We start from the raw sequence: 13184 nt of genomic DNA, 5'->3' as shown, positions 1-13184 counted from the left end.
AGTCACACTTTTTAAAACCGTGAACTATGATAACTCTAACTCAACAATGCATCAGACTGGGCAGCTATGCAACCCTAGATTGCTCTAGCGACCCTCCGCGATTGACATGGACTGTGTGGAGTATTCGTAATAGAAGAGGGATTCGGGGAATGGGCATTGTGGCAATGTAGAAAGTAAGAAAGAAGTTGGTCTAAGTTTGCAGTCCGCTACAACAGGGCCTTTGTTATAGTGTCAGTGGTTATAACTGGCTCATCTGCACAGTTAATTTGTGAAGCAGTTACGATGGTGTCCCAGTAAGTGGTAATGGGATATTTTCAAAGTCTGATCATACATTCCCTATCAAGAGCTATGCTTGAGCCCAATTGACTATCGAGTGTTTCCAGGCCACAAATGGAGGGGGGTGTTGGGGACTTCCATAATAATGAGTCTATTATCTACTATAAATCTGAAGTCTAAGAAACTTGTGTTTCTTATGTCTGCCGTACAGCTCCTGCAGACATTTCTCCCATTTGTGTAGATCTGAAAGCTCTGTGCAAGTAGATACGGTCGTTGTGATGGTATACCAGTAAGTTTGCAGGGAGGGGCAAGTCCAGGGCATAAGGAGTAAATTAGTGTCTGTGTATGTGCAGCATGGGCAAGCATAGTCATTTCTATGATAAAACCTGTTTATATTGACGGGTGAGATGATCCCTGTGCATTATAAAAAACTGTATACGCTTGAATCGGGCATTGATTGGCATGTGCTAGGTCTTTCCAGTAATAAAGCCCATTCCTTGTCAGCGTAAGGACATGATAAATCCTACTGCCAGCAGTACCATAAAGTGAGGAGCTGTGGAGCAGTGCAAGAGCGAAGCGAATCTGCAAGCCCGCATGTGTGAAGTCTGTCTCCCCACATCACTTGTAAGTATTGGACCGTGAGATGGTTAGGTAGCTCAGTGGTTATACCCGCCCTCCGGTTTCTCAGTGTAGTAATCAGCAAATTATCAGCAAAAAGTGGCCAGGTGACAGGCCATCCTCGTCCTTCAGTGTCTCGTATGATGTCAGTGTGCCATTTCTATACAGGTCACCCAATGTGCGCAAACTCAGTGTGCATTTGTTGTCAGTTCTGTCATTGTTGCGCCTGTAGCCCTAGTCATACCCAGAAATGCCAACTCTGGAGCGTAAGGAAGATTGTTTAGTGATGTATGGTCATCTACAATAGCACCTGTGTGCCACTTGTAGTAACAGCGGTTCTTTTGCCCCCATTTTGTGCCGGGGTGTTATAGATGTGTAATTGTAGACCAGTTCCTGCCTTGTGAGGACGTCCCAGTGTCTAATAGGTATAGTCCTGCCAGCCACTGAGCGATCCATTGAATTTGGGTAGCTAAGTAATATTGCTCGAACTGCGGGGCAGCTAAGCCTCCGTTGTCCGTGGGGGGGCAGAGTTTCGCCAAAGCAATACTGCATGTGGATTTGTTCCAAATAAATTCCCTACCCTGTTGGTCAAATTTGTGAAAGAACGCAGCTGGGATGTAGATAGACAGATGGGTAAAAAAAAAAAATAGGAGCTGGGGTAGAACCACCATTTTTTAGTAAAGCCACCCTCCCCATTGTGCCCAGTGGCAACGTGTGCCAGATTGTCAGCTTGCGTGACATTTCTATCAAAGATACGATGTGCAGTGGTACACCCTTATCCCCAGGTATCGGAAAGTATGTTGCTGCCAGTCCAGTTGCGTCTCCCCTATCTTTAAGCAGGGGTCGGCAACACCGAGGAGAAAGGGGAATATACAGGACTTTGCCCAATTGACATATAGCACTGAGATGGCCGCAAATTGTGTCAAGGTGGAGACTATCGTGCTAGGGGCATTATAAATGTCCCTCAGGTACAGTAATGTGTCAGCATATAATATATTTGTTCTGTCGCCTGTTGCAGCGCTAATGCTTGTGGTTCAATAGCCAGTGAAAATAATGGCGAAAGTGGACAGCCCTGCCTCGTTCTTCTGTGGATGGAGATGTCTCTTCATAGCAGGGGTCTCTTCTTGACCCTGATGAGAAGATTAGTGTGTAACTATTTCACCAGGCTATGGAAGCAATTGCCTATACCATAGCGGCCAGTGCAGCAAACAAGTAGTCCCACTCTAGTGAATCAAAGGCCTTTTTAAGGTCTAGGAGCAGACATACCACCCGAGGCCAGACAGCAGGGGCGTAAGTTAGAACCTGGAAAAAATTACGCAGGTTCAAGGTGGTGTTGCGTGTGGGGACAAACCCGTTTTGATCTGAATGACCAAAGTTAGAACCAGGGGCACAAGGCGATCTGCAAGGATTTTCACCAGTACCTTGTAGTCAGTGTTGAGTAAGAGCCAACAAGCTCTGGGTTCGGCTTGGGCAGCGAGATGACTGATGCCGCTCTTTGGGAATTCGAGAGCGTGCAGTCGAGAGGGCTTCTTAGAACATGGTTAACAGCTGTGGGCCAAACTGTGTGGCAAAGGCTTTCTAGAGTTCTGCCAGTAAACCATCAGGTCACCGGCCTTGCTGTTAGTCAGCACCTTGATGGCATTCTTAACTTCGTCTAATGTTACGAGTTTGTCCAATCCTGCACGTTCATCTATGGGAATCGAAGGTATAGTAAGGTCAGCATAAAAGGAAGCACATTTATCAAGATTGTTTTCCGCAACAGACTGGTAAATTCCAGCATAGTGGTGTGAGCTTACCAAGAATGGCACGCGGAGTATCAAGGAGTGGAGCCTGTGGCTGAACATAGTGCTATTATAAGTCTATTTGGTTGTTATGGCGAATAAGCCATGCTAAAAGCCATCCTGCTTTGTCCGCTGTAGCATGTGTGCTGTATAATTAAGGCAGGCCATTGTTTCCTGTAATGTAATATGTCCGTGACATGCCTCTGCTAGTGCATTCAAACCACTGAGGTTGCCCAGAGCCTGGTTCTCTAGCCATAGGGGATTTCGCTCTAATCTAGTGATGGCGCTTACTGTGGTTCTCCAGCCATAGGGGTTTTTGCTCTAATCTAGTGATGGCCCTTGTAAGCAACTGTCTCATGTTCCTTTGTATGACTAAACAGTGACCCCACACCTTAAAGGCATCTCATTCTTCTAATCTAGTGGAAGCTGTCCCAGCATTATCTTGAAAGTAGTTGGTAAACACCGACCCCAGTGAGGCACGAAAAAGGGGATCCTCTTATAGTGTTGAAAGCACCAGGTGGGAATGGGAGGTACTGCCATTTCCCGTTGTATTGGTAAGATTTGGGGATTGTGATCAGTGTGTACGTTCCATATATTGTACTTGTGCAATGGAGGGTAGCAACGCTGGTGTCACCACTAATCTGTTGATGCAGACATGCAAGATGTGGGGTACAGAATAGAAGGAATAAACCCTCACCATTGGGTTTCAGGCGAGCCATATGTCGACCATGTGGCAGTGCAGGAACCAATTAGCCAAAATGTGTGCATTACAGTTGGCATTTGTCTGGAGCAGTGGGGGAAGGAACGATCAAGGGTGGTATCTAAACACTATTGCCATCTCCCCTAAGGAGCCATGGTATCCCATTCCAGTGAGAGCATGTGTGAGTGCTTGACGGAAAGTGGCCTAGTCAGTTTTTGGTGCGAAAATAGAGCCCAGTAGGACAGGGTGGCTGTCTAGTCGTCCCTTCACCAGGGCATACTGGCCCTCCGTGTCTAGTACTGAGTCATCCGCTATGAACGGGGTCCCAGGTCTGACCCACAGCAGCACCCCTCTGGCTTAACTAGAATAATTGGTGGCAAAAACATGTCCCCTCCAGCGTCCTTGCAATGTGTTACTTTCTACGGAGTGGTGTGGCTCACTGGTTAGAGGCGGCAGACCAGAGAACGGCCCAGGACCAGGGTTCAATTCCCGACGCGGCAGGGTCATGGACCAGGGTCAGCGGACTCGATAATTTTTGCCTCGGTGCCTACTCTAACCAGTGATGACACTCAGCAACTCTGGGCATTAGCTTGCCTCATCTCTACAACGGCCCCCCACATTCGCCGGGGATGCCTGGTTTCACCTTGGAGATACCCAGTAGGGACCATCTCACAGGGATATCCAGGACGGGTTCCCCAGCGGTCTACAGCGCCAGGACGCCTCAGGGCAGCAGTGCACTTTACAAGACACATACATTACATTACGTGTATGAGATGGAGATGGTTTTCCTGTAATAGCGCAATAGGCACTGAGTGCCGCTTAAATTGGGTATAGACTGAGTAGCGGCATGATGGTATGTGCATGCCCACACGTGCCATGTGAGTATAGTAAAATGAGTCATGGGTAGTGTAGTGTCACCTATCCTCTGTGTTCCACAATTATGTCAGTGTGGGCGTGGGGACGTGAGTATGATAATGATGTGGCATGCAGTGGATAGCTGAGCCAGAGGAGGTTGCAGGTCATAAAAAAAATACACAATCCAACAACAAGAAAGGAATGTTTATGCCAAAAGAGCAGAATCAAAACATGTGTCCGCCCAAACAAATAACACTATCTCAGGTACAGTTAATTAGATGAAAGTCTAATAGGGGAGAGCGAGGGTACAAGTAGATGTATCCCCGCCTAGCCTGAAAGAATATCACAGCAACCTATGCAGGCTATTGGCTTGTGACACCCTCCGACTTCCTCAGATATGAACTCAGCAATCCGTGCCTAGGCCTGGTCCAAATGACGGACCCCAGAAGCCATTCCCTCAACCCTTCAAAAAGAAGGCAAATTTAGCATACAATGTCAGAGGGAAATAGAACAGAACATGTCTCGGAACCAGTTGGAGATTTTCATGTCGTACCAAACAGCCATGGTAAGTATTCGAGAATGCCATTAGATGTCTGCGGAGTAACCCCTGGTTGGGCAGTCAAGTCAGCCTTGGAGGGGCATGTGGTCAAGAAGCCATCATGCCTGAGTGACCAAACAGAACCTCATCTGGTCCTGAGATACTGTCGTGTTCTACCATCACCCCCATGCTTTGCAAGTCCTTTTGTCGTTCCTGGAGGACCTGTCCAGGTTGAGAACAGCCTTCAATGAAGAACGTTGCATTCTGGGTAGTCTGTAGTGGCGTTGCTTCGCATATTGAATGTCCAGGTCATATAGTCTGCACTTGACTGCAAGGATGGAGCTGCGCTGTCTCTGCACCTCCACAGTAATCCGGGCAAAACATGATCTTGGTGTTGTCCACTGTGATCACATGCAATTTCTTGTGTCTCGCATTAAATAGCATCTCTAGCCCTAGAATGTAGCACGCAGAATAAAAACGGTCAAAGATTGATGCCCGGCATGAGGCGGCGAGCAGGAACACAATGTGCTTGTTTCACTGTGAAACAGTCTTGGGGCAGTAGCCGCTGCAGCCACTTCTCCACTTAGATGACTGCATCCATTCCAGCAGGCTCACCACTCGCACATTATTGGTCAATTCAGCATTATGGACATTGTCCGCAAGTTTGTTGTTATCCATGTGAAGCAGCGTGAGGTCCGCAGCAACTGCATCTAGCTTGTTCTCTAGGGATGTCCCCGTGGACTCCAGTACAGTGCCAATCTTCAGCAACCGAATCTAGCTTGTCTCCAAAAGTGAGTGGGGGAGCGGCACCCTCTGAGGCATCTGTGTTGTACAGTAATCGGTTGTGTTAGGAGGGGGTGGGGCCTCGTAGTCCCACCTTAGATGACTGTGCGCTTTCCACCCATGTCGTTGTGTTGCGGACTCGCAGTCCGACCTGATTCGGGACACTCCCTGTGAGTAGCTGCACGCTATATAAAAAACTCTATAACATAACATAACATAACATAACATAACATAACATAACTCGGTGAGTTGGGAAGTACAGCAGCATGAGTTGCCCCTGGACTCTGCCTGCATTCAAATGTAAATTTTACTAATTTGTGTGTGGCTGTCGCATCTTAAGCATACTAAAGGGCCGAAACGACAACGTGTTGTTCAGTTCATGTCTATTAGTTTTCTTCCCCTCAAAGAATGAATGGATAACGAAGGGGAAGTTGAGATTATGTGAAAAAACCTGACAGGGCAGTTCCTAATTGATTGATATATTGTATATATAATATTTGTATGTCTTGTTTATCTCACTCACAATACCACATTGTCACTCAATGTCACTTTATTTACCATAATCACTTTACTTGTTACGCATTTTTTGAATTTATAAGATGTGACAGCCATAAACAAATTAGTAAAAATTACATTTGAACTAATAAGTAGCTCTGTTGGTATGTGTTCCATTAGAAGTATATCAAGTATTTTATTAGACTTTGTTCTTACAGATGAGTATTGTCAAGCAATTGGTTTATCCGACAGGACCACCTGTAGACTTTGACAATACCCAGGTTCTGAGGGGCACCGGGTTACCCCATTGACTTTAATGGTGTCTTTAATATCAGCTATACAAAACTGTGGTTCGGCCATTGTAGAGCTGGGTGAAAGGCTGGGTCACATCTAACAATGAAATTAAAGAAAAGGCCTATCCATCCAACATTTCCTCTATTTTAGCTGATCCAGCTTACCCTAATCTACCATATCCTGGATACAGATAACATAATCAATGCAAATTTCCTCTTGTATATTAGCGCTTTTGCAAACTAAGTCAAGGTACATTAACATTTGCATTTGGCATGTCGCATCATATGTCCTAGAACGTTCCCCTAACAAACCAAAGATCGTAAAATACACTGAGGTCAATAAATGTGTAATCTTTTTATACTAATGTGGAAATGTTTTTCTGTTCAAATTGCCAAATCAAGTGTTTATTATGGAGACTATTGTAACCATGGACATTCCATACTAGATGATGTATGTCCCTTGGAGGAATCCTTAATACATTTTTCTGTGCAGTTCCCTTGTTCCTTCTGTTATCAACAGGTTGGAACATCTATACTTTCTGGTGCTCTGTGGAGACTATGGTATTAGGTTGGTTAAAAGTCTAAAAAAAAAGTCCTATGAGGGTGGGGCTAGTAAAAAGAGAAACCTTCTCTAATGGTAACTTTTCTCTGGCTGAGGTGAGAGAAGGACAGATTTAAAGTATTTTAGAGGCCCCTGAGCAAACAGGAGCTGTCTGTTTTGCAGACATCAATGCCTTTGAGGCATTGATGGTTTGAATATTGATGTGTGTGTGTGTACATATATACACGTCTGTCCGTACAATCGAGTAACAAATAAATCTTCTAAAAACTTACTGTGTCAGCGTGCGCCTCCATTGGTGACCATTGGACTTGTAAAAATCAAATGAGGGAGGTAGAGCTGATTGTTGGATTCATGCTCCACGGGAATAGTTACATAAACAAAGTGAATCCAACAGGGGAGAGGGACAGGAGTGATCAAAAGTGATTGGAACACTCAGAGTGTTGAAAAATACCCCTCACACACCAAAAGGCCCCTTGGTGTCATGCTTCATCATCGGGGTCTTCGCACCCCTCTATCGGGATGCGGCGTGCTGCGACCTACGACTACGCGGGAGCACTTGCAATGTTGGCTATGTGTGGTGTCCAGTGTGTGGGGTATATACAGAGTGAGTGGGGGGTGTGTAGTGAAAAAAAATTATTAAAAAGTACCTGGCACTAGAGTGTGAAAGAAAAATTTATTCTGGGCTCTGGCTGGTACTGTTAAAAGAAGTGCAGATTGAGGTCTAAGTTGTATAATGAACAGGACCTCTGGTGTGCATTGTTGTCGACATGTTTCGGAGACAAGCTCCTTCCTCAGGACGGGGGCACAACCTCCCCTCCCTACTCACGTCTTTTTTAAAAAATGTGTATTTACAGAAAAGTGAAATATTAAATTAAGGCTAAGTGAACAACAGCGGAGCAGCGTGCGGGGTAAGACGGTGACGAAGGAGTCCTGTGCTTATAACCATTGAAGCAACACCCCGGCGTCCTGACTATGCTCATGAAGCCTACAAGAAAGCTTCACAAGTCATTGTACTTGTAGCAGACCGCTGTAGGCACACTTAGCCTTAATTTAATATTTCACTTTTCTGTAAATACACATTTTTAGGTTTCGCCTCGCCGAAGGATGCGCTCTGCGCATCTTTTCGGCGCAGGCGAAATCCTGTTGAGAACTGTAAGGTGGCTTTGTCCGGCCCTCGTCCTTGATTGGCTGGCTCCGTAAACGGAGCCTTGCCATTGGACGAGGGGCCTGTCCGTCAATGCCGGACCAGACACGGGGGCGTTCCCGACATTCTTTGGCTTTTGCCGACGTCACGGGACGCCGGGAACGCCCCCGTGTCTGGTCCGGCATTGCCGGGACCTGCCTTTGGCATCTCATGCCTATGTACTCTTCAAGGAAGCTCTTTTTTGAGGTTTGAGCCTTTCTGATTGATGGTCAAGCGAAGGGTAGCTCTCCGAGTATGGAGACCCTAAAAGAGTGTCCGTCTGAAAGATAGCTCCGCTGTGAAGACTGCGTGATGTGTGCCAGTCCCGCCCTGTGGGAAGTTCGTGTTGTCTGGTTTGTGAATGGTGGCAGTTCTGATACCCCGTACCTCACTCACACTGCCTGATGTGTCACTCAGAGGGATAGCTCTGCTGTGAATGAGTATGTATGATTGTGAAAGGTAACATAACTCTGCCGGCCCGGACTTCTCTGTGTGAGGTGTCAGAAGGCTAGCTCTGCTGTGTGATGTGTACAAGTGGAATGTGTCTGCCTGAAGCACAGCTCTCCAGGCGGAGGGATGTGACAATCCAGCGTCCCGGGCGGGGACGAGGGTGTGTGAGTTCATGATACCTCCCGGCCATGTGCCCTGCTGGGGCAGGAAGAGCAGAGAGGCCCCCCGTGCAGCCCCCGCCCAGGGCTCCCTCACACACAGAGCCGGCTTTGAATATGCACCAAACGGCCCAGGTGTGAGAATTTTGAACAGGCAAATGTGGCGAGGAGGCGGGGCCTCCCAGCAGGACGCACACTGCCGAGGAGCCCCATGCGTACCCCTCGGACTCGCAGCTTCCCAAGCCCCCACAACTGCGTCACCGAGGGCACGCAGATCTAAGGTTAAAAGACCAGAAGTTACCCCAAACAGCTCGATTCTCGCAGTCCGGGCGCTGCGGTCCCGCCCCCGGCCCCTCCCCCGGTGCCCAGACTTGAGCTACTGCAGGAGTTAGAAACTTTGGAGCATGTGTCTCGGTGCAGGCGCTTACCTTGTGTGACTTGGAAAGCTCTCGGTCTCCTTGCCCGGTCAGAGCCCGTCCATCGAGCCTTCTCCTCCCAGGGGTGTTCTGTCCTCCTCCAGGGGTGTCGTGTCCTCCTCCAGGGGTGTCCTGTCCTCCTCCGGCAGGGTCTGTCCTCCCCTGGACTCTGCTCTCTCTGCTGTCAGGCTCTTTGTCTCGCGGGCTCCCGGGTCGCTCTCTCGCGCTCCTTATCTCGGGTGCTCTCCCGGCCTCCTCTTCCTGCCTCTGTTTCCCTCGCACGTCCAGCTCCACTTCACAAATCTCAGCCCTGCCTCCTGCGTCCCCCGCTGTCTGCTTTTCGCACCCTGTCCCACCTCGCCCCCTCCTTCCTATCTGTCTCTGCCCCTCCTTTATTTTCGATGTCCTTACTCCTCTCTCCACTTTCTGTCTGTCTCGCCCGCTTCCCTTTGTCACTCTGCTCCTGTCTCCTTTCCAGTGTCTGTTTCCTAATACTTCGCCTCTTCCCCTCACCTTGCTCTCGGTTTTCTCTCCTCAAGCTCCTAACTCGTTTCCACTTGTCAGTCCTTCTCACGCTCCTTCCTATCTGTTGCTTTCTCCCTTTGGTGTAATTACCACCTTCATTCTTTTCTACGTTCGCCCTCCTGTTTCCTCCTTGTCACTCACTGTCACTTTTATTCCTTGTTACCCAGGCTCTTTCCACTTTCTTATCTTCACATCTGCCCCTGGCTCCCACTAGACACACGTGTTTCCCTCTGTTTACCTGTCTCTCTGTCTCGACCTCCTAAGTTCCCCTTCCTTTCACACTCCCTCCTCTCTTTCTCCTCTGACTCGTTCTGTCTCTTCCGCCTTTCTTCCCACTTCTTTGTCTCTCTGCTCTTCTTGTCTCCGGCCTCTTCTCTCCTCCTCACTTCATACCTCTTCCCCCCTCTCCAACTCCTTCTTCCTCTCTGTCTCGTCCCCTCGTTTCCTCTGCCTTCCCCCCGCCCTGTTTCGGAGTCTCACTTACACCCTCTCCCTGTGTGTGTCTGACTGAGCCCTGCCTTCCAGCGCAGCCCGGGCTGAAAATACAAGGATTGGGTTTCTCCTCTGCGCTGCCCACTCCCCCTGTCCACCCCAGGCGTGTCTGAGAGAGGGAGAGCGCGGCCCGAGCCAAGGGGAGGGGGGGGGCGGAATGCGCTGTGTGTGAGTGATTCACCTCGCGGAGGTGGGGCGCGGAGAACAATGCAGGCCTCCCGGCGCAGGCAGCCGGGAGCTCAGGGCACCGCGCCTCCTGCCACGACCCCCCATCGAGCAGGCACTTACTGAGCGGGAAAACAATGCGCAGGAGTCGCAGGCATTGTGAGGGTGAGACAGGGGAGGGGGGCTGCACACAACACAATCCGACCAGCTGAACGGGACAAACAACAGCAGCGCCAGAGTGAATTATTCAGAAGTGGCCCATGTGATTACACTAGAAGCTCTGCGCCTCGGGCGCAGCTCTATGCGCTACCTATTGCTACATGCAGAAGGGGGTGGAGCTGCATAGATTAACGGCTCCTGTTGTTTCAGCTGGCCGATCAGTGTTTGGGATGAAGACACTGGGTCTGTAGGCTCGCAAGCCCTCTGTGTGTTCTGGGGCCCAGAAGTGAAAGGATTATAGGGGAACGCCTGGTTAGTCTGAGACAGGGGCAGTGTCCGTCACCTGGGACGCATGCATGTTGCAGGACCCAGCCTGTTGCATGTCCAGGCGCTCGCCTTAGTGTTTAGCCCCCACACTGCGAGACTTCGATGTGCTGCTCAGGGGTAATTTTGTTGCATTTAGTTACCGATCGTTACACCACTGCTGCAGGAGGGTGGTGCCCTGTCTTGACCGCCCTTTATGCGAAGACTGTCACCCGGATCCTACAGCAATTCGAACTCCATGCATTCCTGCCATTGGTGCAGCAGGTGCAGTAGCACCAGAGCCCGGAGGGGCCCACTGATCACCGATGATTGCTGTGTATTACGATGCAAACATCATTCCAATGCACCACTGTCCTTGCTCGCACCAGGGCCCATGGGACCCACCCCCGCCGGAATACACGCACTTTCCACGACCGCCTCTACTGCTGATGGGTTTAAAGGTCTCGTTGAATCTCGCATTTTCATTTTCTCTCCCGGAACGGACATACCATCCGTTTCATCCCAGGCATGGCTGGCCTCTGCTTCAAACAAAGTCGGTAGTTTGAGCACCGCCCGTGTGAAAGTGACACTCCTCCTTTTTTTCCACAAGAATTGAATACGCCTGCCTATACGTTTAGTATCACTTTTAAAACGGCACACTGGATTCAGGCACCTGCTGCAGAGATCTGTGACTGTATGTCCAGGAACTCCCAGGGTGTAGCGCTGACACATCCATCAGTCATCCATGCAACATTTAACATCAATCTATGGATTCTTCAGAACTTATGGTTTTTTCAAACTAGTAAAGTCACTGTGCAATATTGTACTTATGCATGGTTCGGTGTGACATCCTCAAGTGCCTTATTGATGTTTTCCAACAATACATGCAATTGCATTCTAAGACCTTCACATCATTGTATATGTTCTTTAAAAAAGTTTCAAAGCAGCTGCCTGCATCCATCTAAAAGTGGCTTGTACAAGATATGTTTCCATAAGTTGAAAAAAAGTACACAAAACTTTACTGTAAATTGAACTACAAAAACATAAGTAAATTATGTTTCATACAAAATGTAAACGTATTTTCAGTACAGTTTAATTTGCTTACAATAATAAATATATTTACATAAATAAAAAAGATAAACATTATTTTGTCTTTGCATTATTATTTACAAACAACATAAATGTTACTATGCAAATCTAGTTTAACAAAAATACAACAAATGCACTCATTCTATGTTCTATAGCAGAGTGGAGCTTCAGAGTGGAGCTTCAGAGTGCAGAATGTTAAAAGCAATGCCAATAGCTCTAACTTTAACAAAGGCGAAACCATTGCATTGTAAATGCTTGTTTAAAAAAGACGTGAGTAGGGAGGGGAGGTTGTGCCCCCGTCCTGAGGAAGGAGCTTGTCTCCGAAACATGTCGACAACAATGCACACCAGAGGTCCTGTTCATTATACAACTTAGACCTCAATCTGCACTTCTTTTAACAGTACCAGCCAGAGCCCAGAATAAATTTTTCTTTCACACTCTAGTGCCAGGTACTTTTTAATAATTTTTTTTCACTACACACCCCCCACTCACTCTGTATATACCCCACACACTGGACACCACACATAGCCAACATTGCAAGTGCTCCCGCGTAGTCGTAGGTCGCAGCACGCCGCATCCCGATAGAGGGGTGCGAAGACCCCGATGATGAAGCATGACACCAAGGGGCCTTTTGGTGTGTGAGGGGTATTTTTCAACACTCTGAGTGTTCCAATCACTTTTGATCACTCCTGTCCCTCTCCCCTGTTGGATTCACTTTGTTTATGTGACCATTGGACTTGGTCACACACTGGGAATATATATATATTATATATCATGTGATCAAGGCCCCTGGTGGGTTGAAACTCGTCATGGCAGAAGAGCACGAAAAATAAATGAACTACTGCACGAAATAAGAGGAGTCTGCCTTTTTTGATTCCTGGATTCAGAGGATCCTAAAAGAAAAGGAGTGCTGTATATATATATATATATATATATATATATATATATATATATATATATATATATATATATATATATATATATATATATTCACTGAAATAACCATAGGGTATAGACCATATATAGTTAGGAATTAGCATTTACAAAACCTTGAAAATTCACTGAAAAAACCATGGGTTATAGACCATATATAGTTAGGAATTAGCATCTACAAAACCTTATTTTACTCACACAAAACCATTGAAATTCCATATATAGTTAGTTGCACTAACTATATATCGCGCACCCGCAATCCACTGCTGATGATGTCACATATTACACCTTGGAACTCGGACGCTTGCCTGCTACGGCATGGGCCCCATTCCCAAAAGCGTCCCCTCAGCCTTGAAGATTCTACAAGAGTCACCGGGGCCCCCGACTCCCGCAGACTTTCGGTGGGGAGC

The sequence above is a fragment of the Lissotriton vulgaris genome, unplaced genomic scaffold (genome assembly GCF_964263255.1).
Source record: "Lissotriton vulgaris unplaced genomic scaffold, aLisVul1.2 SCAFFOLD_1939, whole genome shotgun sequence".
NCBI lineage: Eukaryota > Metazoa > Chordata > Amphibia > Caudata > Salamandridae > Lissotriton > Lissotriton vulgaris.
Note: the sequence above shows the minus strand (reverse complement) of the source record.